A 26,399-nucleotide genomic window follows, 5' to 3' on the forward strand; every position below is an offset into this window, starting at 1 on the left:
TGGTTAATGATTACCACTATTCAAAGTATCTATAGAAGTGATTATTATGAGCACAGGACCAATAGAGAGCTAATACTGAAGTTGAGGGAGGGCCCCGATGCGGTCGCAACCTCTGCACCCCCTATTGCTACGCCCCTGACCCTGCCCTGTACACCCCAATATCCTTTTCTGTAAGCCTCAATACCCCCTCCCTGCCCACCTCACTGGGGGTATTTCAGGCATTTTCCAGTGCCTTGCCTATCACTGGCAACTATAGTGCTAGTTCCCCCCCCCCCCCCCCACAGTGTTCCCACTCCCCTATACAACATTTACTGGCTGGTCCTCTATACAGTGTTCCCTAGTAGTCTAGTGGCCTATCTCCCCTATACAATATTTTTTGGTTGTCTCCCCTATACAGCCAATCTCATACCATAAAGTAGTCAAGTCTTAATTTTACTACTAAAATTAAAGGACAACTGTAATGAGAGGTATATGGAGGCTTTCATATTTATTTCCTTTTAAGCAATACCAGTTGCCTGGCTGTCCTGCTGATCCTCTACCTCAAACTTTTAGCCATAGACCCTGAACAAACATGCAGCAGATCAAGCGTTTCTGACATTATTGTCAGATATTACAAGATTAGCTGCATGCTTGTTTCAGGTGTGATTCAGACACCAATGCAGCCAAATAGACCAGCTGGGCTGCCAGGCAACTGGTATTGTTTAAAAGGAAATATGGCAGCCTCCATATCCCTTTCATTACAGTTGTCCTTTAAGTTTAAACAGCATCACATGTAATTCTCCCAGTGCCTTGCTGTCTGAGGATGACCAATCCTAAATGTATGCCTTGATGAAGTGACCCTGTACGACTCCGAAACATCAATCTGTGGTTCTGTATTGAATAAAGCTATTACAAATGTGTTGGCCCTGTACAGAAAAGCTGGGCTGTTTCTCAGCAATATTGTCAGCCTCTCCAGATTACAAATGTAACAGCCGCTAACCCATCTTTCCCGGCAACAGACGGCCTGTCAGCTGAACGTCGGTAAAATCTTCCATGTATTGCGATCAAACTGCTCGTCGTGTTTCGGGTCTGCAGAACTCCATAAAATGAGGAGTCGGGAGCACGCTGGAAACGTGTCAGCGGGGAAGAGGGGGAGCGTTCGCCCGCAGCAGCCGCCGCCGCGCACGCTGATTCAATTATCGAAATTCGCTCATATCCTTCAGCCTTCTCTAAATCAATCTCTCCTTCGGCCCGGGGCGCCGTTCTGGGAAATGCGCAGAAACATCTGTACTGCCTCGCCGCGCTCATCTCAGGACATTCCTCTCTCTTCTGCTGTTTTGTTGCTTTTCTTTGGTGACAGCCGGTGTCTGGAGGGTGTTTTGTATTTGCGGTGTTTATTTCCGTAAGCCCGGCAGCCGCTGTGTGTGGGGAGTGCAGCGACCTTGGCGGTGGTGGGGGCCTCATCACCAATACCAGGCGGATGTTATGCTGCCACTTCTGACTGGGCAGCCCAGCAGTGGTGCGAGAATCACAAGAGTGGCAAGATTGAGCTGCGGATATACTGCAGGGTGTAGTCGTCCACAAAATATAAAATATTTAAAATTAGTTTCAAAGGGAGAGGTAGGGTTGGCTGAAGGTCTTAAAGGGGAACTGAAGAGAGAGGTATATGGAGGCTGCCATGTTTATTTCCTTTTAAGCAATACCAGTTGCCTGGCAGCCCTGCTGATCCTCTGCCTCTAATACTAGCTAATAATAATAATACTAATAATAATAATAATACCTCTAATATTAGCCATAGCCCCTGAACAAGCATGCAGCAGATCAGATGTTTCAGACATTAAAGTCAGATCTGGCAAGACTAGCTGCATGCTTGTTTCTGGTGTTTTTCAGATACTACTGCAGAGAAATAGACCAGCAGGGCTGCCAGGCAACTGGTATTGATTAAAAGGAAATAAATATGGCAGCCTCCGTATACCTCTTACTTCAGTTCCCCTTTAAAGTAGTTAAAATGACTTGATATTGCTTAGAAAGAATACTGCACACCGTAGGTCAGGGGTCTCAAACTCAATTTACCTGGGGGCCGCAGGAGGCAAAGTCAGGATGAGGCTGGGCCGCATAAGGAATTTCACAATAGCGGCGCATCACCGCCTCTGACCGCCCCTCTCACTCTTCCTTCACAGAGAGGGGCGGAGAGAGGCGGCGATCCGTGCGGCGATTGACGTCAGGAGGGGCAGAGCTGAAGCTGAAAGCTCTGCCCCTTCCAGGAAATGCCGGCGGATTGCCCCCCGGGCGATTTGGGGGCTCTGCAGCCCTCGTTTAGTGGCGGGGATGCGGTGGATTACTTGGGAGCACTAAAGCGAACTATAATGAAGCTTTTGCCGGCCAGGGCCACAAAATATTGTACCGAGGGCCGCAAATGGCCCGCGGGTTTGAGACCCCTGCCGTAGGTTATCGACAACACGTTACGTGGGCTTTCTCGGGTCAAAAGGCAACCACAAAAATGTGCTTAACAATATATGTATACAAAAACAAACTCAACAATACATGGTGATTCCGTATATATCCACAACTGAGTCATTGTATTTTCTCCCCTAATCACTGTGGGTTTCCTCTGACACCCCGGTTTCCTCCCACATCCCAAAAATATACTGATAATTTCATTGGCTTCCACCTAAAATTAGCCCTAGACTACGATATATACACTACAGGATACATACATAGAAATATGACTATGGTAGGGACTAGATTGTGAGCCCCTCTGATGGGCAGTTAAGTTTCAAAACAATATACTCAGTACAGTGCTGCGGAAGATGTCGGCACTATATACTTAATAATAATTAAACTTTTTTAGACAATGTAAAATAGGATGGACTCCAGAATAGTCAGTATTATGTAAAGAGTGTATATAATCGTTGGGTTTACACATATGTATTATATTTATTATATAGGAGAGAACAGAAGCGCCAAAAGGATAAAAGGGGTTTTAAATGAGCTTAAAAGCCAAAACTTGGTAATTAGAGGAGGCAGTGGTGGACTTACCTCCTCCAAGCAGACACAACACGACTGTACATTCAGTCTATTTATTAACGAACTCCAGATAAAACAAAGCAACGCGTTTCACGGGTCAGCGCCCGCTTCCTCAGGCAATAGGAAAAGGAGTTACAGCATCTAGCAAAACAGAGGTGCAGAGTGTTGTTTGTTTTGCTAAATGCTGTAACTCCTTTTTCTATTGCCTGAGGAAGCGGGCGCTGACCCGTGAAACGCGTTGCTTTGTTTTATCTGGAGTTCGTTAATAAATAGACTGAATGTACAGTCGTGTTGTGTCTGCTTGGAGGAGGTAAGTCCACCACTGCCTCCTCTAATTACCAAATTTTTGGCTTTTAAGCTCCTTTAAAACCCCTTTTATCCTTTTGGCGCCTCTGTTCTCTCCTATATAATATTGTATCCACCCTGGGTGGAGGGTTGCGACCCTTTTCCACTATCTACAGAGAGCGACTTCTTACTCCTGAGTGGGGTCAGGATAATCTCCCCACCTGCCTTTACAGTGGTTGCCTATTGGTGACCCATGTTTGTGAGTATAACAACTATTACTCTTTGTCATTATCCCCTTTGTCAATACATACTATACTATTGGGGCTCTTGGTGTTCCTCTGTTTATCTCGTATTATATTTATTGGTAGGCACATTTTTGTAAATGCTATTTTACCCGAGGAAGCGAGAAAGCCCACGTAACGTGTTGTCAATAACCTACTGTGTGCAATAAACATTGTAAAGAATATGGAGTCACTTTGATTACCTTGAGACCTTCAGGAGACGTAAGTCAACCATACCTCTCCTTTTTCAACTGTTTTTAAATATTTTATATCTTTAGGTGCCTCCACCCTCAAGTATTATCTTTACACCTTTGTTGGGAGGTTGTATTTTCATTGTATTCTCGTAAGCTTTATGGCCCTTTCACACCGGGGCGGTGAAGTATTTTTACAGCCCCCCCCCCCTGAAGTTTTCACCGTATCCCCGACTCAGGGCCAGACCTATACCGTGCAGATTCTGCATTAAAAAAAGACCAACACGACGTCACAGTGCACATGCGAGGAAACCATTGGAACAGAACTCTGCTACACTCCTGATGCCCCATGCTGTACTGAGCTCAGAGGGACAGAGATGTCACATGACCCTCGTCACATGACTCTGCTACACTCCTGATGCCTCATGCTGTGGTGAGTGTGGGCGGGGCGGTACTGAGCTCAGAGGGGCAGAGATGTCACATGACCCTCGTCACATCACTCTGCTACATTGCTGATGCCCCATACTGTGGTGAGTGTGGGCGGGGTGGTACTGAGCTCAGAGGGGCAGAGATGTCACATGACCCTCGTCACATGACTCTGCTACACTCCTGATGCCCCATGCTGTGGTGAGTGTGGGCGGGGCGGTACTGAGCTCAGAGGGGCAGAGATGTCACATGACCCTAGTCACATCACTCTGCTACATTGCTGATGCCCCATACTGTGGTGAGTGTGGGCGGGGTGGTACTGAGCTCAGAGGGGCAGAGATGTCACATGACCCTCGTCACATGACTCTGCTACACTCCTGATGCCCCATGCTGTGGTGTGTGGGCGGGGCGGTACTGAGCTCAGAGGGACAGAGATGTCACATGACCCTTGTCACATGACTCTGCTACACTCCTGATGCCCCATGCTGTGGTGAGTGTGGGCGGGGCGGTACTGAGCTCAGAGGGGCAGAGATGTCACATGACCCTCGTCACATGACTCTGCTACACTCCTGATGCCCCATGCTGTGGTGAATGTGGGCGGGGCGGTACTGAGCTCAGAGGGGCAGAGATGTCACATGACCCTCGTCACATGACTCTGCTACACTCCTGATGCCCCATGCTGTGGTGAATGTGGGCGGGGTGGTACTGAGCTCAGAGGGGCAGAGATGTCACATGACCCTCGTCACATGACTGCTACACTCCTGATGCCCCATGCTGTGGTGAGTGTGGGCGGGGCTGTACTGAGCTCAGAGGGACAGAGATGTCACATGACCCTCGTCACATGACTCTGCTACACTCCTGATGCCCCATGCTGTGGTGAGTGTGGGCGGGGCTGTACTGAGCTCAGAGGGACAGAGATGTCACATGACCCTCGTCACATGACTCTGCTACACTTCTGATGCCCCATGCTGTGGTGAGTGTGGGCAGGGCTGTACTGAGCTCAGAGGGACAGAGATGTCACATGACCCTAGTCATATGACTCTGCTACACTCCTGATGCCCCATGCTGTGGTGAGTGTGGGCGGGGCGGTACTGAGCTCAGAGGGACAGAGATGTCACATGACCCTCGTCACATGACTCTGCTACACTCCTGATGCTCCATGCTGTGGTGAGTGTGGGCGGGGTGGTACTGAGCTCAGAGGGGCAGAGATGTCACATGACCCTCGTCGCATGACTCTGCTACATTGCTGATGCCCCATACTGTGGTGAGTGTGGGCGGGGTGGTACTGAGCTCAGAGGGACAGAGATGTCACATGACCCTCATTACATGACTGCTACACTCCTGATGCCCCATGCTGTGGTGAGTGTGGGCGGAGCAGCAGTGAGCTCACACAGGGGGGCGGGGCTGTGACCAGGAAAAGCACCGTCTCCATCAATCCAGCGCCTGTTACTGAAACCAGCGTTCACCACGAGAAAAAAACGATACTTTGTAAACGTAAATAGTTTATCTAATTTTACCGCGATGAGACCATAAGTGGAATATTTCAACCCAACAAACAAACAAATGATTATTCGTCCTTTTGCGTTGGATTTCTGTATTCGCGCCTCACCGATTTTTTTTCTTCTTATTAATGAATGTTAACATAAAAATAATTAAGTGTAAAATGATATTTCACCCGCCTCATTTTAGTAAGTAACCTGCCTCCCCGGCCTACCCCCCAACACGGAGGTAATTTGCGGGGAACGCTGCGACGATAATGGTAATAATAATAAGGATGGCGGCCATAATAATGAAGTATCGCTGATATTCGGAGCTGCGCTTCATTACACCTCATTACCAACGAATTCATTTCCAAATAATTAAAGGAGGAAAAAAAAAAGAGAAAAATAGAAAAATCAGTTTTCCCCCAACAAACATCCCTTTATTTACCAACATTTCCGTCTTCATGAAATTTGCATGATCATAAAGGCAATTTGCATATGGAGTCACATTGTTACAAATGATCTTTTTTTTTCAATTAGTTAGAGTCTCGAGAAATGCGAGAATAATAGATTAATAGATTTCCTGCGGAGGCTGCTAGTCCTATAGATAAGGGTTATTCTGATATTGGAGGGAGCTGGGGGGGTGGGGAGGGGGGGCTTTGGGGGATTACTGAGTGACGGAAAAGAGTAATAGGATATTTTATTTAAGGCCTTTAAAGGGAAGGTCCAAGCAAAAAAAAAAAATGAGTTTCACTTACCTGGGGCTTCTACCAGCCCCATGCAGCCATCCTGTGCCCTCGTAGTCACTCACTGCTGCTCCAGTCCCCCGCTGGGAGCTTTCTGACCTCGGAGGTCAGGGCCGAATTGCGTACATTTTTACACATTCCCGCTAGTGCAGGAACATTGACACATACATTTTTACCCGTTAGTGGTGCAACGCGTAAATTTTTGTTCCTGCACTAGCTGGAATGCGTAAAAATGTATGCAATGTGGCCCTGACCTCCGAGGTCAGAAAGCTGCCAGCGGGGGACTGGAGCAGCAGTGAGTGACTACAAGGGCACAGGATGGCTACATGGGGCTGGTAGAAGCCCCAGGTAAGTAAAACTCATTTTTTTTTTTTGCTTGAACCTTCCCTTTAAAAAACACCCAACCTAAGAGTGATATGCAGGCTGATCTGTTTATTTCTTTTTAAAGCGGCATTGTCACCAGGGCTGTGGAGTCGGTCCAAAAATCCACCGACTCCGACTCCTCAGTTTAGGATTCCCCTGACTCCGACTCCGACTCCACGACTCCGACTCCTCTAATTTGCATATTACAATTTTGTTGATTAAAAGTATGGTATGTAACATGAAATTCGTCTCTTAACTGCCAACGCTTAGGAATTTTACAAGACAACTGAAGTGAGAAGGATATGTAGACTACTATATTTATTCCCTTTAGACTAAAACTAGTCCTTGGTAAGAGTACTTGTAAAAGGTACAACCGGAACAAAGAACATCTATCAAGTGTGGGTGCATGTAAGAATGTGAGGAGATTGTAAACAGACAACACCTCTGTGTTCAATGTGCACAGCATTCTCAGTGGATTCCCTGTAGCTCTGTGGGGAGTGCATATGTAGAGTATAGAACTACTGTGTAACAAAGTAAACCTGAGACAGATGAAATTAAAGTTTTATGGGGCTTCCTCCAGCCGCCTTCAGGATAATCAGTCCCTCGTTGTCCTCCTCCACCACCTGGATCTTCTGCTATGAGTCCAGGTACTTGAGCCAGTCAAGCGTAGTGCGCATGCACACACTCTGCTGCCAGGAGCATACTACACCTGTGCAGCACTATTGCGCAGGTGCAGAATGTTCCTGGCTGTGGGAGCGGCATGCGGCCGGACAGCGATGACTGGCTGAATTACCAGGACTCATAGCAGAAGATCCGGGTGGTGGAGGACAGTGAGGGACTGATTAGCCTGAAGGGGGCTGGAGGAAGCCCCAGGTATGTATAAAACTTTACTTTTCATCCGTCTCAGTTACCCTTTAATTTGTAATCACCAAACCAAATTTTAATAACATATCAAATTATTTTATTTCATCAGCAAAGGGAGTGCATACATTTGCATAAATCAGCATCAGTGCAGAATTATTTCCATCTCATTGACCATCTCTATTAGAGACACAGCTACACATCAGGCTTTATTCTTACAGCATAGATGTTATTTAGTATATATAAGAGATTCCTGTGTATACATCATATATACAGTCACAATCTGACCTTAAAAATACGGGGACTGCTTTATTGAAGCAGCACAAGTAACTAATTTTGATTGGTTTATTTCATTTTTGTGGACTAAGCACAGCTATTACTGTATATATACTGTATATATACATTATTTTTAATGACTATTATCTGAGAAATAGAACATTTTATCATATTTTCTATTTTAATTACAGTTACAAATTCATTAGGAGTCGGAGTCGGTGCATTTTTTCCCGACTCCGACTCCAGGCACCCAAAATTGCCCGACTCCACGACTCCGACTCCACAGCCCTGATTGTCACCATAAAAATCAAATTTCAACAGCAACCGGTCTGAGTGTATTAAGTGATAAAGATGCTAATCCTGCATTCAGAACTTGCAAAACTTTTTCTGCTGTTATGATTTGGAGTTATCACATACTTTAGGAGCACTGGCCCTTTAGTAGTCAGTGCCAAACAGTTGCATGCTGGGGGTTCTTTTTATCTATAATATATTCCTCCTCTTCCATTTATTTCCCTGCCTAGCTGCCTATCTGAAACATGATCCCCTGCTCACATGTGTTTACAAGCAAGGCTGAGGTGACTCAGCGATTGGAGGAGAAAAGAAAAATTTAATTTAATTTACTATATAACATTCACTGAAACCAAAATGTGGACAGTACAATACAAGTGTTATGTAAGTAGATCAAGTATTTATCTACTTATATATGTGTTTTTTTCCCCCTGGCATAGTATGGCTAATCATACTGAATAATACACATTGCCTGGCTGTCCTGCTGATCCTTTGCCTCTAAAACTTTTACCAAAAGACCCTGAACAAGCATGCAGCAGATTAGGTGCTCTGTCAGAGGCCGGCTTCAGACTACCGGCTGGCGGCAGCTCCTGGGCCGCACCGCCAAAAACAGGCCTTCGGGGATTACCGCGTTAGCATGCGGTAATCCACTTCTGGTCGAAATCCAAATAGTCAAACAGCGAAGCCACGCTCGCTTGTGGTTTGGCAATTGGTATCGTTTAAAAGGAATAAAATAGGTCAGCCTCCATATGTACCATCCCAGCTGCAAGCCTAATATTAACCAATCAAGAGGAGGTGGGGCGACACCAACCCAGCTCCACTAGCCCTCAAACTTTTAACCCCCCGACTTCTGCTGCCAGCTCCAGTCTAGCTCTCTGCTACCGACTGCTGTAATCACAGCGCAGGAGATTTGGGCGCACACGGAGTAAGGCCCGGTTCACATTAGCGGTCGCCGTCCGGAATCGCCGTGCCGGAGCCGGACCGCATGCGGAACGGACGGAACGGACGCACGGCATAGCAATGAAAGTCTATGCGTCCATTCACATGCGTCCGTTTCGTCCGGACCGGAGCCGGACTCCGGCATAAGATCCAACATGCGCTATTTTTTGGTCCGGCTCCTCCGGCAGCCGTATCCGGAGCGGAGCCGGACTGTTGCATCCGGCCAATACAAACCAATGAGAACCGGAGAGCGCACAACACACTGGCTATAAAAACCGGACGTTCTACCCCACTTCCTATGCTTTCTCTAGTGGCCATTTTGGATGGGGACCACATGGGCCCAGCGTTCAGAGTGGAGCAGCAGGGATTTCATGCTGGAGCTCTTTGGCAGCAACATGTCTGATGATATGTCTGATAACGAGGAGGTGAGGCCTTCTCCCCACATAGTAGTAGGTGAACAACAGGAAGGAGAGAATTCCCAGGTACGAGTAAAAAATGACTGGATCCATGGTCCCAACTGCAGTCTCTGTATCCACGGATGGTCTCCACACGTCCACCTGTCTCCAACAATGACCCCAGAGCTTCTGCTGACCTCCCAGACCCCAGTTATTTACAGGTTGTTATCTCTTTAAGAAACCGGATCCGGACCGCAACCGTGTTCACACCGCACGGAAAACGGATGCAAACGGACCGGATCCGGACCTGATCCGGATAGGAACCGTACGGATTAGGTCCGGTCCGGATCCGGTGCAGTCCGGACATCCGTTCCGGTTTTTACAAAACCGCAAGTGTGAACGGGGCCTAACTTCTGCGCTGTCAGAAGACAGAGTAGAAGTTACATTTTAAAACACTATAATTTGGCCGCCAGCAATAGCTGGAAGCTGAATTATATTATTCCCCACTATCCATGTGGACCTGGAGGGGGAAAAGTAATTAACGCCACCAAGAACTTGTGCAGGAGCAGGATAAGCCATGCCGGCTGTATTCTGTGCCCAAGTCTCCCAACGGCTATTACATATGTACGCCTCTACTACTTGCCTCTACCCCTTAGCATCTTTCTTCTGCAGACATGGACTTGTAACCCTTCTCCTGCACACATACACACTAGACCAGGGGTAGGGAACCTATGGCTCGGGAGCCAGATGTGGCTCTTTTGTTGGCTGCATGTGGCTCACATACAGATCAGTAGGATTTATTCACTAAAGCTTCACTGATCAAGCAGCGCAGCTTAGTGTGGCAGTGCAAGTAACATTATTGAAGTAGGCACATTACTGTTGTAACATGCACAACTAACTTACTCGCGCTACCCCCAAAACTAACAGCCGCTCCAATTGTCCCACCCTGGATCCTGTCAGGTCCAGTGACTGTAGAACGAGATCCCCGCACTTTGATTGGTCCAACAGGCTGTCTGTCACTTGACAAGCAGCCTATTGGGTCAAACTGCAGGAATCTCATCCTACAAAGTGAATCAACCCCCAAGTCAGCTAGATAATTGTACAAGCTGTTAGTCAGTATTTCTCCTGTCTGGCTCTCCGGGAAATGGCTGATGTTGCTGAAACCCAAGAGAAACTGAAGAAGTGTCTGATACTTCCGCTGCCCGGAGGATCAACTGTATACACATCACCATGGCAGTAGGGACGTGAGCCCTCTGCTGGGCATGCACACTGTTCCAGTTTGAAACATATTGTATGGCTCCCATGGAATTACATTTTAAAATATGTGGCGTTTATGGCTCTCTCAGCCAAAAAGGTTCCTGACCCCTGGAATAGACTAGACTTGTAACCCCAAATGATTGTTAGGAATAGTTTAGGCAGTGTTATTATGAAAACTGTATAGACACGCTTCTCAGTTCCTAACAAGACAACAAGTTTTGTAATAGAGAGGGGAGGGAAGATGACACAGGATCAGCATTAAATACTATGGAGAACATCCTTGCAGATCCTGCAGGAGTAAATTCACCATGGGAGAGTGATCCGTCCGCTGGTTCGCTGAAAATAACATCAGCGTCATTGGGGACACTTGTACACACTTTAGATTTCTGCTAAGATAAGTATTATTATTATTTAGTATTTATACAGCACTGACCTCTTCTGCAGCGCTTTACAGAGTATGTTGTCTTGTCACTAACTGTCCCTCAGAGGGGCTCACAGTCTAATCCCCACTATAGTCATACAGTGGGGTGCGAAAGTTTGGGCAACCGCTCGGAGACTCAAGTCGGGGCGGAGCTCCGCCCCTCAAGCAGGAGATCTGTGCGCAGCCTGCGCGCGATCTCCTGCAAATTCCAGCCCCAGGACTTGACGCCCATTGGCGTGGGGTGATGTTTAAGTAGTTAAACAAACTTAGGCAGGTGAATAAATTTGGAAAAAAAAATGAAATCAATATTTAGTAGATCCTCCTTTTGCAGACATTACAGCCTCTAAACGCTTTCTGTAACTTCCAATGAGAGTCTGGATTCTGGTTGAAGGTATTTTGAATCATTCCTCTTTACAAAACATCTCTAGTTCATTCAGGTTTGATGGCTTCTGAGCATGGACAGCTCTCTTTAACTCACACCACAGATTTTAAATTATATTCAGGTCTGGGGACTGAGATGGCCAATCCAGAATGTTGTACTTGTTCCGCTGCATGAATGCCTTAGTGGATTTTGAGCAGCGTTTAGAGTCGCTGTCTTGTTGAAAGATCCAGCCCCGGCGCAGCTTCAGCTTTGTCACTGATTCCTGGACATTGGTCTCCAGAATCTGCTGATACTGAGTGGAATCCATGCCTCCCTCAACTTTGAAAAGATTCCCAGTCCCTGCACTGGCCACACAGCCCCACAGCATGATGGAACCACCACCATATTTTACTGTAGGTAGCAGGTGTTTTTCTTGGAATACTGTGTTCTTTTTCCTCCATGCATAATACCCCTTGTTATGCCCAAATAACTCAATTTTAGTTTCAGCAGTCCACAGCACCTTATTCCAAAATTAAGCTGGCTTTTCCAAATGTGCTTTAGCACAGGGGTCCCCAATCTTTTCCAGCCCGGGGACCACTTTCTGACCAAATTTTTCTCCGGGGACCAGAGGGGGCGTCGTGTGGTGGCATACTTGCCCCAGTATAGGGAGTTTAGTTGCCCCAGTATGGCTAGTATAGTTACCCCAGTATAGGTAGTATAGTGACCAGTATAGCTAGTATAGTCCCAGTATGGGTAGGAAGTGCCCCAGTATGGCTAGTATAGTGCCCAGTATGGGTAGGTAGTGCCCCAGTATAGCTAGTAAAGTTCCCAGTATAGCTAGTATAGTGTCCAGTATAGCTAGTATAGTCCTAGTATGGGTAGGTAGTGCCCCAGTATAGCTAGTATGGTGCCCAGTATGGCTAGTATAGTGCCCAGTATGGCTAGTATAGTGTCCAGTATGGCTAGTATAGTGCCCAGTATAGCTAGTATAGTGCCCAGTATAGCTAGTATAGTCCTAGTATGGGTAGGTAGTGCCCCAGTATAGCTAGTATAGTGCCCAGTATAGCTAGTATAGTTCCCAGTATGGCTAGTATAGTGCCCAGTATGGCTAGTATAGTGCCCAGTATGGCTAGTATAGTGCCCAGTATAGCTAGTATAGTGCCCAGTATGGCTAGTATAGTGCCCAGTATGGCTAGTATAGTTAACCCAGTATAGCTAGTATAGTGCCCAGTATAGCTAGTATAGTGCCCAGTATGGGTAGGTAGTGCCCCAGTATAGCTAGTATAGTCCCAGTATGGGTAGGTAGTGCCCCAGTATAGCTAGTATAGTGCCCAGTTTAGCTAGTACAGTGTTCTAGTATGGGTAGGTAGTGCCCCCCCCCCCCCGCCGCTCCTGTTACCTTATGAGCGGGCGGCCGCTTGTTCGCTTATAATCCCCCAGTCGCTCTCCTGTTAGCAGCATCTCGTATTACAGCAGCGCGTATTGCGTCTGCTGTAAGGAAGGGAAGGAAGCGGGATAGCGGCTTTCTGTAGTGGCGATTTGCATCGCCGTTACCATGGGAACCGCTGCCCCGCTTCCTTACCTTATGAGCGGGCGAAGAAGCGGCCGCCCGCTCATAAGGTAACAGGAGCGGTGGCCGCGGGGGGAGAGGGGCGAGATGACAGACCCGCCGCGGCCTGGTGGAAAACTGCCAACGGACCTGCAGTGGGCCGCAGCCCGGTGGTTGGGGACCCCTGCTTTAGCATACCCCAAGTGGCTTTGTTTGTGCTGTGGGTGAAGAAAAGGCTTAATCTGCATCACTCCCGCATACAGCTTCTCCTTGTGTAAAGTGCGCCAAATGGTTGAACGATGCACAGCGACTCCATCTGCAGCAAGATGATGTTATAGGTCTTTGGTGCTGGTCTGTGGGTTGACTGACTGTTCTCACCATTTGTCGCTTCTGTTTATCCGAGATTTTTCTTGGTCTGCCACTTCGAGCCTTACCTTGAACTGAGCCATGGTCTTCCATTTCCTCAATATGTTCCTAACTGTGGAAACAGACAGCTGAAATCTCAGAGACAGCTTTCTGTATACTTCCCCTAAACCATGATGGGGAACAATCTTTGTCTTCAGGTCATTTGAGAGTTGTTTTGAGACCCCCATGTTGCTACTCTTCAGAGAAAATTAAAAGAGAATGTAAACTTACAATTGACCCCCTTAAATACTCTTTCTCATAATTGGCTACACCTGTGTATGTAAGTTAGGGGTCACTGAGCTTACCAAGCTAATTTGAGCTCCAATAATTAGTTCTAAAGGTTTTGGAATCAATAAAATGACAAAAGTGCCCAAATTTATGCACCTGCCTAATTTTATTGTAACAATTATTGCACGCTTTCTGTAAATCCAATAAACTTCATTTCACTTCTCAAATATCACTGTGTGTGTCTCCTATATGATATATTTAACTGACATTTTTTATTGTAACAACCAACAAGTTATACAGGAAAATCATGACAATTAACAAAATTGCCCAAACTTTTGCATCCCACTGTATGTCTATGTGTGTATTGTGTAGTGTATGAATCGTAGTCTAGGGCCAGTTTACAGGAAGCCAATTAACTTATCTGTATGTTTTTGGAATATGTGAGGAAACCCGAGTGCCTGGAGGAAACCCATAGGCAGACACAGGGAAAATATACACACTCCATGCAAATAGTGCCCTGGGCTGGGATACGAACCAGGGACTCAGCGCTGCAAGGCGAGAGAGCTAACCACTACGCCACCATGCTAACAATTGTTCCTTACCTCCTCTCTGAGGGATGTGCATGGCTGTACACTGAGGCTGTTATATTACATTCTCATATATTATAGTCCACCTAGCATATATAACAAAGTCACAAACATTCAATTGCAGGCATTTCATATTACAGTGCATGCTTACATCTGCCTCCTTTTCTGACATTGTATACTCACCTACAGTGCATCCTACCCCCAACATACACTACTCACCTCATCATACATTACCTAGGCCTTCTTGCCGAGTGCTGTAATAACAGCGCAGGAGATTTGGGCGCAGCCAGCGCCACCATAGGTCGTGATAGGAATTACGGCACAGTCAGTAACTTTGGTGCCATCAGAAGTCGTAATCGAAAACGCTAGCGTTTTTAATGAGCGGTTTGTGATTTTATGAGCGATTACTGGCGATTTTTGGAGCGTTTTTAATTCTAATTGGTCCTTTCAATTAATTTTATTTTTTTTACAGTGTGCAGTAATGTAAAAACGCTGGCAAAATCGCTCTGTGTAGGTTTTGACGAGCGATTACGCCAGCGTTTATATACTTTACATTGCAGAAACGCTAAAAATGCTGCATGTCCTGCGTTTGCGATTTTGGTAATCGCAAGCGCTCCAGTGGAATTTGGCCCATCCATTAACATTAGCTGAGCGTTTAGTGAAACTGCTAGCGGTTTGAATCGCTCCCTAAACGCTCACAAAATCGCTCTAGTGGGATTGAGCCCTACTCGGCTTTCAGCAATAGCTGGCAACCAAATTACAACATTCCCCACTATCCACGTGGACCTGGAGAGGGAATAGTAATTACCGCCTCCGGGACTTGTGCAGCAGCAGGATAAGCCATATACTGGCTCTATCCTGCGCCCAAGTCTCCCGGTGGCCAGTTCAAATGTATGCCTTCTTGCAGTCCCCTGTAGTTCCTCTGTTCCATTTAGAAGCTGTGCCCATCCGAAGAAAGCTGGCCGACTGGACCTGTCTGTGGCTACTGCACATATGCAGCCCCGCCCCTCCTTGATCGTGCAACCAAAGTGTGCAGCGCATGCACAGTTGCAATTTGTATGAGCTGTGCAAGCGCAGAACGCTCCTGGCAATGGGAGGTTTCCTGCTGGGTCCCTAAAACTAGAATAGCACTGCTTTCAGAAGGGACAGCTGATAGAAGGGACAGCTGATGGATGGAACAGAGGGGAATGACGGCGAGGGAGCAGGAGGACTACATGGGGCTGGAAGAAGCAACAGGGAAGTTATACTTAGCACATTTATTTCACTTTAGGTCCTCTTTTAATTTTCCACTAATAATACAATCCTGATTGTCCAATCTTACCAAATCTATGCAGTAGAGTAAGTGAATACACTTTGATTGAATACTTTAATAGTCCCTCATATTACATAGAAGTGGTAAGATTGTACAATTAAGTTTGTATCATCAGTGGGCTCCTTGAGGGCTGGAACCCACAGGAGCGCTTTTGGCAGCGTTTTGGCAGCACTGCAATACGCTAGCAGTTTGCCAAAACGCTGGGCTAATGTTAATGGATGGGGCAACTTCCACAGGAGCGTTTGCGTTTCTCAGAAACGCAAACGCAGGACCTGCAGCATTTTGGGAGCGTTAGCGCTTCAATGTAAAGTATTGAACCGCTAGCAGAAACGCTCAGCAAAACCTAAACTGAGCGGTTTTGCTAGCGTTTTGCGGTTCAGCACACTGTAACAAAATGAAAAATAATTTACAGGACCAATCAGGATAAAAACGCAAAACGCAAAACGCTAGGCACCCGCTGGGGAAAAAAATACAATGTTGCAAAACACGACCAAAAACGCGCATGAATCCGCTTGCAAACCGCTCAGACAAAACGCTAGCGGTTGCGTTTTGCGTTTGCGGTTTTCAGTGGGTTCCAGGCCTTAAAGTGGACCTTAACTGAACTAAAAAAAAAAAAAGGTTTAACTTTCTTGGGGCTTCTACCAGCCCCCTGCAGACTTCCTGTGCCCGCGCCAGGACAAACCAAACCTCCGGTCCCCCGCAGAGAGCCAGTTTCACTTCTGGCTAGTCAGCAGGCTACGCACATCCTCGATCACACTCCCGTTGCTGTCCTGCGCATGCACAAGATAACTCGCACTACACATGTGCAGGGCAATGACTTGAGCGTGGTCAAGGTCATGTGCGGCCAGGACCGTGCAGGTGCTTCCAATGCAGGGGACCAGAGGTTCAGTTTGTCCCAGCGTGAGCAAAGGACATCTGCAGGGGGTTGCTAGAAGCCCCAGATAAGTTAAAACTCTTTTTTTTCTTTAGTTCAATTAAGGTTCACATTAAGGTGGCCACACACCATACAATTTTTTAAATATCTGTTCAATTTAAGAATTGCAATCAATTTTTCTGACTGATTGTAACATTTCAAAAAATATGACCAATGTACCACACACCTATGTTCAATTTTTCCCCCCAATTATGATAAAAATGATTGGATACTCTGACAAAATTGCTAGGGTGTGTATATTAATAAATTGGCAATCTAACACACACCACACAATCTTTAGAAAGATTGAAGAAACATATCTGGCATTCCGGATCGATAAAAATCGAAGAAAACAGGAAATCCGATTGGATTTTTCAGTCGAATGAAAAAAAAGCTTTCTATTTTTTCGGGAGATCCGATTGTTTTTATCAAATTACCGTAAAATCGGATCATTTAATTGTATCGTATGTGGCCACCTTTAGGGAAACGTTAACCAAGAATTAAAAACTTTATTCCAATCAGTACCTGATACCAGGGATGCTCAAATCCAACCCGGGAGACATCCGGAAAGTTTCTATCCGGATATCTCCCAGGAAAGCTGGGGGGGGTCGTCAATCTTACCACAATGACGTCCTCTTCTGGTCCTCTACGCGTCGCCTCCCACCATGCGTTCCAAGCGCCGCATTCGCTGGTCACGTGACACAAACACTTCCTCCTTCAACCCGGAGGGAGGAAGTGTTTGTAGTTACGTGACCGCCGGCGAATGCGGCGCTTGGAACGCATGGTGGGAGGCGACGCGTAGAGGACCAGAAGAAAACGTCATTGTGGTAAGATTGACACCCACACACACACACACACAGCTTTCCTGGGAGATATCCGGATAGCAACTATCCGGATGTCTCCCGGGTCGGATTTGAGCATCCCTGCCTGATCCCCCTTTCCCACCAGAAATCTTTACCATTTCTCAAGCAGATCATAGGGGTTCTGCATGGCTGATATTGTAATGACACTCTCCCACAGTGTGATGTCAGGACCATGGTGCTGACAGTATCTTATCTGTGGACCTCGTTGCATCGTGGGAAATAATGGCTTTTTCCAGCTGCCAAGCAAACAATAATCTCCCTCTGTGCATAGAACTCTCAGTAACTAACATTCTGTACAGATCACCTGGCAGAACTAAAGATGTCACCATGTGATATATGTCAGAATGTAAATCAGTGAGAGGAAAAATTTTACAATGGGCAAACACTGACTAAATAATTTATAAATGAGTATTTGAAAAAAATAAGCAATGTTATTTAGTATATCATTTTCACAACAGTTCCTGTTTAAAGGGAACCTGAAGTGAGTAAAATTATTTAAAATAAACACATGATGTAGCTGCAAATGAATATTACATACTTACCTCACCGTCAGTTCCTCTCAGAAGCTCACCATTTTCTTCTTACAGTGATCCCTTCCAGTTCTGACAAGATTTTGTCAGAACTGAAATATACCAGTTGCTGTCAGTTATCTGTCAGTTACAACTGAATGTGCAAGGTAATGTCCATGTTTCCCTATGGCTCAAGTTGGCAATATTACAGTTTAACAGTGTGCTGACGAGGAAGCTGTTATGGGGTAATGGCCATTTTTAAAATGGAGGACACAGAATTCCACACAGTGGACAAACAGGACGCAGGAGAGAAGAGATTGATGAGTAGACTACACAGTTGGTTAGTATGATGTGTCTGTTTATTATGACTTTAATTTTCAGTTCAGGTTCTCTTTAAACATCAATGTGGCAATGTGCACCACCCCCATCACTCACCACACCCCCATTTCAATCATGGTGACATCTTACCTTATCTTCCCACATTGCTGGAAGCACCTCCCTTGCCTCTCTGTTTCCCTGACAGATGACACGTGACAGGAAAGGAGCAGAGCCAGCCCAGGGGACACAGTTCTGTGGGCCTGGGAAAGTAGGAGACAGCGCCCCCTGGAGGCAGGAAGACCGTGCAGCCAGGATCATCACACAGTAGCTGCAGCAGCACAAGGCAAGCAGGGCAGGCAGCAATGCTGGGCTTGTGGTTGGTTGTGAATGGTGTGTGTCCCCTGGCTCTGCTCCTTCCTGTCACATGTCCTCTGTCAGGGAAACAGGCAAGGCAGGGCAACCTGGGGGAAGATAAGGCAAGAGGTCTCCATGTTCGAAATGCGGGTGTAGTGAGTGTGAGTGATGGGGGTGCACATTGCCATGTTTATGTGATCTCAGAACCTCCTCTCTGCTCTAACAGATAAGCAACAGCATAATAACCTTTACAGAAAAACATTTCTTTGTTACAGCAGTATAGGTAGCCAGACGTAGCCCCCCCAGTATAGGTAGCCCCTCAGTATAGGTAGCCAGACGTAGCCCCCCGGTATAGGTAGCCAGATGTATCCTCCCAGTATAGGTAGCCAGACGTAGCCCCCTGGTATAGGTAGCCAGACGTAGCCCCCTGGTATAGGTAGCCAGACGTAGCCCCCCAGTATAGGTAGCCAGACGTAGCCCCCCGGTATAGGTAGCCAGATGTATCCTCCCAGTATAGGTAGCCAGACGTAGCCCCCCGGTATAGGTAGCCAGATGTATCCTCCCAGTATAGGTAGCCAGACGTAGCCCCCGGTATAGGTAGCCAGACGTAGCCCCCCGGTATAGGTAGCCAGATGTATCCTCCCAGTATAGGTAGCCAGACGTAGCCCCCGGTATAGGTAGCCAGACGTAGCCCCCCGGTATAGGTAGCCAGATGTATCCTCCCAGTATAGGTAGCCAGACGTAGCCCCCCGGTATAGGTAGCCAGACGTAGCCCCCCAGTATAGGTAGCCAGACGTAGCCCCCCAGTATAGGTAGCCAGACGTAGCCCCCCAGTATAGGTAGCCAGACGTAGCCCCCCGGTATAGGTAGCCAGACGTAGCCCCCCGGTATAGGTAGCCAGACGTAGCCCCCCAGTATAGGTAGCCATTCTCTCTAGGTTGCAGGTGCCTAGATAAGCTGTGAATCCGGCACCACTATACTGGCTCCTTTTTTTTTTATATACAATGGTTTTTTTTTTTTTGTTTATTATATTTTTTGAATTTATTTTTTATATTGTATCATATATTTATTATCGTCTTAAATAAATTTGAGCATGTCTTTTAACGTTTTTATCTCAAGCACCTATTAATTGTTATTCAGTTTTGTATGTATTTATTGATTGGAACAATAATGTTTATTCAGGCACTTTATAAGGTTGCAGCTGGATTTAGCGGCAGTGCTCTGTGCACCAGCACCGAGTTTTTTACACCAGGATTCCCCTTTTATTAAGCCCCACCAGCCTATATACTTCCATTTGGCGTTCTTTTGTATTTTTTAAATAAAGTTATTGACCGTTTTTTCATTGGGAGCACACTGTAGCCATGACAACTGGCTCAGAGGACTCCCATAAACAGTGTGTGGTGCGTATGGACGATATCTGACGAAGGTGCAGAGCGCCGAAACGCGTCATGACGCCATACGCACACTGATCCTCAGCCCCGCCCAGACCTACACGGAGACGGCGCTCCAAACTCCACCGGAGATCGCGCTGCTGGCCACAGCTCGTTGCTGCTGAATCGTCTGCAAGGTTAAGCGGTGGCTCTACCGCTGATAAGCGTTGATTTTATCTTCATCTTGTGAGTACCAAAATTCTTATGCAAATAAAGTTTACCTTGGGTAATGCACCATTGTGCGCTCCATCTCCTCCTTTTTAGTAGTCCCCCAGTATAGGTAGCCAGACGTAGCCCCCCAGTATAGGTAGCCAGACGTAGCCCCCCGGTATAGGTAGCCAGATGTATCCTCCCAGTATAGGTAGCCAGACGTAGCCCCCCGGTATAGGTAGCCAGACGTTGCCCCCCAGTATAGGTAGCCAGACGTAGCCCCTCAGTATAGGTAGCCAGACGTAGCCCCCCAGTATAGGTAGACCCCCAGTAAAGGTAGCCAGACGTAGCCCCCCGGTATAGGTAGCCAGACGTAGCCCCCTGGTATAGGTAGCCAGACGTAGCCCCCCGGTATAGGTAGCCAGACTTAGCCCCCCGGTATAGGTAGCCAGATGTAGGCCCCCAGTATAGGTAGCCAGACGTAGCCCCCCCCCCGGTATAGGTAGCCAGACGTAGCCCCCCGGTATAGGTAGCCAGACGTAGCACCCGGTATAGGTAGCCAGACGTAGCCCCCCAGTATAGGTAGCCAGACGTAGCCCCCCCGGTATAGATAGCCAGGCGTAGCCCCCCGGTATAGGTAGCCAGACGTAGCCCCCCAGCATAGGTAGCCAGACGTAGCCCCGGTATAGGTAGCTAGACGTAGCACCCGGTATAGGTAGCCAGACGTGGCCCCCCAGTATAGGTAGCCAGATGTAGCCCCCCGGTATAGGTAGCCAGGCGTAGCCCGGCGTAGCCCCCCCCCCCCCCGGTATAGGTAGCCAGACGTAGCCCCCCGGTATAGGTAGCCAGACGTAGCCCCCCAGTATAGGTGCCAGATGTAGCACCCGGTATAGGTAGCCAGACGTAGCCCCCCAGTATAGGTAGACAGAAATAGCCCCCCCCCCACCCCCAGTATAGGTAGCCCCCCAGTATAGGTAGCCAGACATAGCTCTCCAGTATAGATAGCCAGAAGTAGCCCCCCCAGTATTGGTAGCCAAATGTAGTCCCCTAGTATAGGTCGCAAGAAGTGCCCTCAGTATTAGGGATGAACAATGAGAAGCAAATAAATGTTTATGCAAATATATGCAGCTTAAAAATGGACCAACCAATTTAAACCTGGGTGAGACTTGGTTGGTCCATTTTCAAGCTGCATATATTTGCATAAACATTTACATAAATCTGCATGAACTTGGAAATATTTGCATCTCATTGATCATCCCTACTCGGTATAGGTAGAGATATGTAGCCCTGTTCCACAGTCACCAGCTGTAAAATTCCAGTGCTGTCTCTTGTCAAATGGCAGCACCGTAGTCATGGAGACAGGGATGCCTAGGAGGATGGTTGTTCATTGGTGGAGCCTGGAGAGGTGAGTTACTTCTCTCCTGCGCTCTGCATCGAGTCCCGGTGCATTCACTGGCGTGGGGTGTAAATCTGAATACTCACCACAGCGACGAGGAAAATGGATCCAGCGACGTCTCCCTAACGACGAGCGTCCCGCGATCCATCTTCCAGCCGGCAGGTATATGCGACGTTACACGATGGGCGCTAACAGGAAGTCACGGCAGATTGCAAAGATTTGCCGTGATGGCCGTTATTGCCACGCGATGCTAATCATGTACCTGTACCCACATCGCGAGATCGGGAAGTGATCACTCATCGCTCAACGTACTGCCGGTCGTCAAGAAAATCGCGTCGTACTAAGCTTTACACCCGAAAAAGGATCGTTCACACACTTTTATCCCTTTCCAAGCCAATTTCTCAATCACCCCTGTTCTCCCCCCAGCACTAACTTTTTCCATAGTGCTGTGGGGCATCGTGAACTTGCGGTGGTGGCAGGGAAGGTCTGTACCTTCTCACTCTAGAGCGAGGAGGCGACTAGTCAAGAGGGGGAGGGGGCGAGGCTAATGCCAGATCGTGTACTGTAACTCCGCGTAGCTCAGTCTGGGCAGGAGGAGGAGGTTACTAGCCATTGGGGAGGAGGGGAGGGGACTGAATTTACACACAGGCAAGCTGATAGCATCTCCAGCACTCAGCATGTGACAAACAGAACATGGCTGCCCTCATTGTGTCACAGGAAGAAATAATCATAAACTGTTGAAGATGTTTTCAGCTAGATATGCTGTGTAAATCTAAACTTTAGATAAGATTTATAGACAAGTTAATTGTTAGTTTTTCATCTTGGGGGTGGGACCCCACGCTGTCTGTTTAAATGTATACCTGTGCATAGAGAACTCATATACACTATTCCCCCTAACTGGTTTGCGCAAATGTTTTCTTTGCAATTTATGTGAAAAATTGCTTATAACTGCCGCGTTCTTAATGTCACCTAACATGAAAAATGTACAAATGATTCAATGCAATTTCAAAATCATGTTTACAGTTAATCGTATTTGTGAAATTTTATGTGAAATTCTGCATACCGGAAATCAGCACATTACAAAGATCACTATTGACCACTTTTTATTAACCTATGCAAGCCTATTAATTGTGCATTTATAAGCAGTTAAGATCATTGATCTTATATGTATAGAATAAATATATATTATCAGGGGATTGATTACCATGCTTGTGATATGTGTATTGTGTCATGTATGTATACATACGCGTATATATACTATTTCCACTACACGCATATTCACATGCAACTTTTCGCATTCAAAATGCAACACATGTTAGTGAATGAAGCTACTTCCATTCAATGTGAATTTTAGGACACGATGCAGTGCGTAAAAAATCTGGATGGTATGCTGCATTTATCCGCATGTGGGTGGGATCTGGATGCGAATTGCGGCTCATGTAAGTCAATGGGGCTGCATATATTCATGTTTCAAACGCGGAAACTCGCATTGCAATCACAAATTTACCCACCAAGCACATGTGACGTGTTGCTAGGCAGTTTTCAAATTACAATGCGTATTTTTGCATAAAAATGCGTATGCATAACGCGTATCCGCATTAAAAATGGATGCAGATTTCTGAACATGATTCGAACGCGTGCTAGTGGAAGAGCTATGAGCTTTATTTCGCAACATGACAAGTTTATTATCCCATCACCTATATTTTGTGTAAACGTACGTATGTATGTATGTATGTATGTATGTATGTATGTATGTATGTATGTATGTGTGTGTGTGTGTGTGTGTGTGTAGATAGTATTTTGATATAACCTTTCATACGTTCATGAAACAGATGATTTTATATGCGAATTGGGCTTTCTTGTGTATGTACGCATATGGACAGAATATGTGGAATTTTACATTGAGCATTGTATATTTGGTAATTTTAGGCACTTGTATTGGCCTGAGGAAGCGGGCTTGGACCCGTGAAATGTGTTGCCTGTGCAAAAATAAACTCTTCTTCTCTCATGAGACCGTCATCATTAAGGTAAGTCACCTCACCCCTTCTTTCAATTTTATTATTGGTTTTAACTCAGTTGTATTTATACCCGGGCGCCTCTCTCCCCCTGTGTAAGATGAATGCATTTATGTTATCTATGCAATACTGTATGTTGCTTACACTGATGTATACTTGGGTGTTTTATGTGGGTAGACTTGGTGTAGTATTGCCCAGCAAGAATTTGATCATTTACACTGCGGGGTTAATATGGGCTGACACAAGGCCTCACAGGTCAGCTGACCATGGGGTCGAGGTTGCCCAATTCGGGCGTGGTGCACTAGTATCTATAAGTTTGCTGTGTTTTCTGAGTTGCGTGTATACCTGAAGAAGGGGGAGACCCCGAAACATGTTATGCGTTGCTAAATTTGATTAAACGCAAGTTTAATTTGCCATTTGAGTGCCTCATTCATCTTACACATTGGTTCATGTACGTGTGAAAGCGTATCGGCGGTCCAGGCTGTGCGTCTTGGTACGAGAGACTACTCTGGTACACTGGTGTTTGTCGTTTCTTTACGCCTATTGTTCTGACATAACAGGTTCACTTTGAGAGAAGATAATCTGCGTGCAGGATCCGGGATGAGAGCGGAGGGTGGGGATGTTTTGTTCCTGTTCTCGGTTGGAAGATGGAGCATCTCTCATGTGGAGAGGAGACCGGTGGGCTGACAGGTAATCGCAGCCTATTGTCTGACAGTGACAAAGGCTTCTTTGCTTGTCACCGATCCTCAATCGTGAGGAGATGTTAATAGAATTAATTCCTGGCCTCTTCAGGAGCCCTCCTGAGCGCGGTGACAGGACTTGTTGACCCCGAGTTCACCGTGCCACTCCCGGTGAAGTTTGGGGATGCGGTGTTGGCGCAGCAATCAGTGGGCATTGTGCGCAGAACCCTGGCGCTGCCTCTCCAGTTCTTTCACCAATCAGCGCGGGGCCACTTAGCATGTGAAGTGTTAATCAGAGCGGAGAGAGGGAGCTCCTCTCCTGCCCCGTATTTGTCTTAGAAAGAAATTTTGTTGTTTCTTAAATGTCATTTTTGTTAGAGCTCCATCCTAAAGATCAAGTGGAACCAATTTCCTCATCATCGTTCACTGAGAGACTTTCAATAAAGTGACACATTTCACCAGAAGTGACAGGGTTCATTGGGATAGGAACTTTAAAGCAAGCCTGTCACTTTGTTGAAAGGAAAAGTTACCGTATTTTTCAGCATATAAGACGCACTTTTTCTCCCCCAAAAATGGGGAGAAAAGGTCCCTGCGTCTTATATGCCAAACACAGGGAGTCCCCGACTTATGCCCACCGTTACAAACCGCCGACCTGCTGCAATGTAGGGAACTCCCTGTATTTGCCCCCGTATAGTAACTATCAGAAGTGGCAGCACGGCTCACCTAATCCACAGCTCACCTAATCCACGGCTCCAGCAACGATCAGAGACCTCTCCTCTCCTTCACTGTTCCCCTAGTGCCGGCTTCTGCTGATGATGTGATCAGCAGAAGCCGGCACTCGGGCAGCCGTGAGAGAGGGGAGAGGTTTCTGATCGTTGCTGGAGCCGTGGATTAGGTGAGCCGTGGATTAGGTGAGCCGTGCTGCCACTTCTGATTCTTATACACAGGGGTAGAGGAGGACACATGAAGGGAGCAGAGGAGGACACAATAACTGGGGGAGAGAGTGCAGCCTGCACCCCCCCCTGTATAGAGTGCAACCTGCGCTGCGCTCCCCCTGGATAGAGTGCGGCCTGCGCTCCCCCTGGATGGAGTGCGGCCTGCGCTCCCCCTGGATGGAGTGCGGCCTGCGCTCCCCCTGGATGGAGTGCGGCCTGCGCTCCCCCTGGATGGAGTGCGGCCTGCGCTCCCCCTGGATGGAGTGCGGCCTGCGCTCCCCCTGGATGGAGTGCGGCCTGCGCTCCCCCTGGATGGAGTGCGGCCTGCGCTCCCCCTGGATGGAGTGCGGCCTGCGCTCCCCCTGGATGGAGTGCGGCCTGCGCTCCCCCTGGATGGAGTGCGGCCTGCGCTCCCCCTGGATGGAGTGCGGCCTGCGCTCCCCCTGGATGGAGTGCGGCCTGCGCTCCCCCTGGATGGAGTGCGGCCTGCGCTCCCCCTGGATGGAGTGCGGCCTGCGCTCCCCCTGGATGGAGTGCGGCCTGCGCTCCCCCTGGATGGAGTGCGGCCTGCGCTCCCCCTGGATGGAGTGCGGCCTGCGCTCCCCCTGGATGGAGTGCGGCCTGCGCTCCCCCTGGATGGAGTGCGGCCTGCGCTCCCCCTGGATGGAGTGCGGCCTGCGCTCCCCCTGGATGGAGGGCGGCCTGCGCTCCCCCTGGATGGAGGGCGGCCTGCGCTCCCCCTGGATGGAGGGCGGCCTGCGCTCCCCCTGGATGGAGCGCGGCCTGCGCTCCCCCTGGATAGAGCGCGGCCTGCGCTCCCCCTGGATAGAGCGCGGCCTACGCTCCCCCTGGATAGAGCGCGGCCTGCGCTCCCCCTGGATAGAGCGCGGCCTGCGCTCCCCCTGGATAGAGCGCGGCCTGCGCTCCCCCTGGATAGAGCGCGGCCTGCGCTCCCCCTGGATAGAGTGCGGCCTGCGCTCCCCCTGCATAGAGCGCGGCCTGCGCTCCCCTTGTGCAGATTGCAACATGTGGTCCCCCCTTGCAGTGTGCAGCTTGTGTTCCCCCTGTGCATTGTACGGTCCTCCACTCGCCCGTAAAGCATTCAGCCTGCGCTCCCCCCGTGCTGTGTGCGGCCTGCGCTCCCCCGTGCAGTGTGCGGCCTGCGCTCCCCCGTGCAG

General features: G+C 47.9%; 2 long non-coding RNA genes across 6 annotated transcripts in view; one reads left to right on the forward strand and one right to left on the reverse strand.

Annotated features, from left to right (window-relative positions):
• LOC137528647 (uncharacterized) overlaps positions 1-18,495 on the reverse strand; it is a 323,545-nt gene extending 305,050 nt beyond the window's left edge. For both annotated transcript variants that reach the window (XR_011023449.1, XR_011023448.1), the window contains exon 1: positions 18,412-18,495. This is a non-coding gene — a long non-coding RNA (uncharacterized lncRNA). The remainder of the gene's footprint in view (positions 1-18,411) is intronic.
• LOC137528648 (uncharacterized) overlaps positions 18,183-26,399 on the forward strand; it is a 211,431-nt gene continuing 203,214 nt past the window's right edge. The window contains exons 1-2 of one of the 4 annotated variants that reach the window (XR_011023453.1): positions 18,183-18,283; positions 23,521-23,618. This is a non-coding gene — a long non-coding RNA (uncharacterized lncRNA). The other 3 variants (XR_011023450.1, XR_011023452.1, XR_011023451.1) reach the window with 3 other exon arrangements.

Source organism: Hyperolius riggenbachi, chromosome 8, assembly GCF_040937935.1.
Source record: "Hyperolius riggenbachi isolate aHypRig1 chromosome 8, aHypRig1.pri, whole genome shotgun sequence".
NCBI lineage: Eukaryota > Metazoa > Chordata > Amphibia > Anura > Hyperoliidae > Hyperolius > Hyperolius riggenbachi.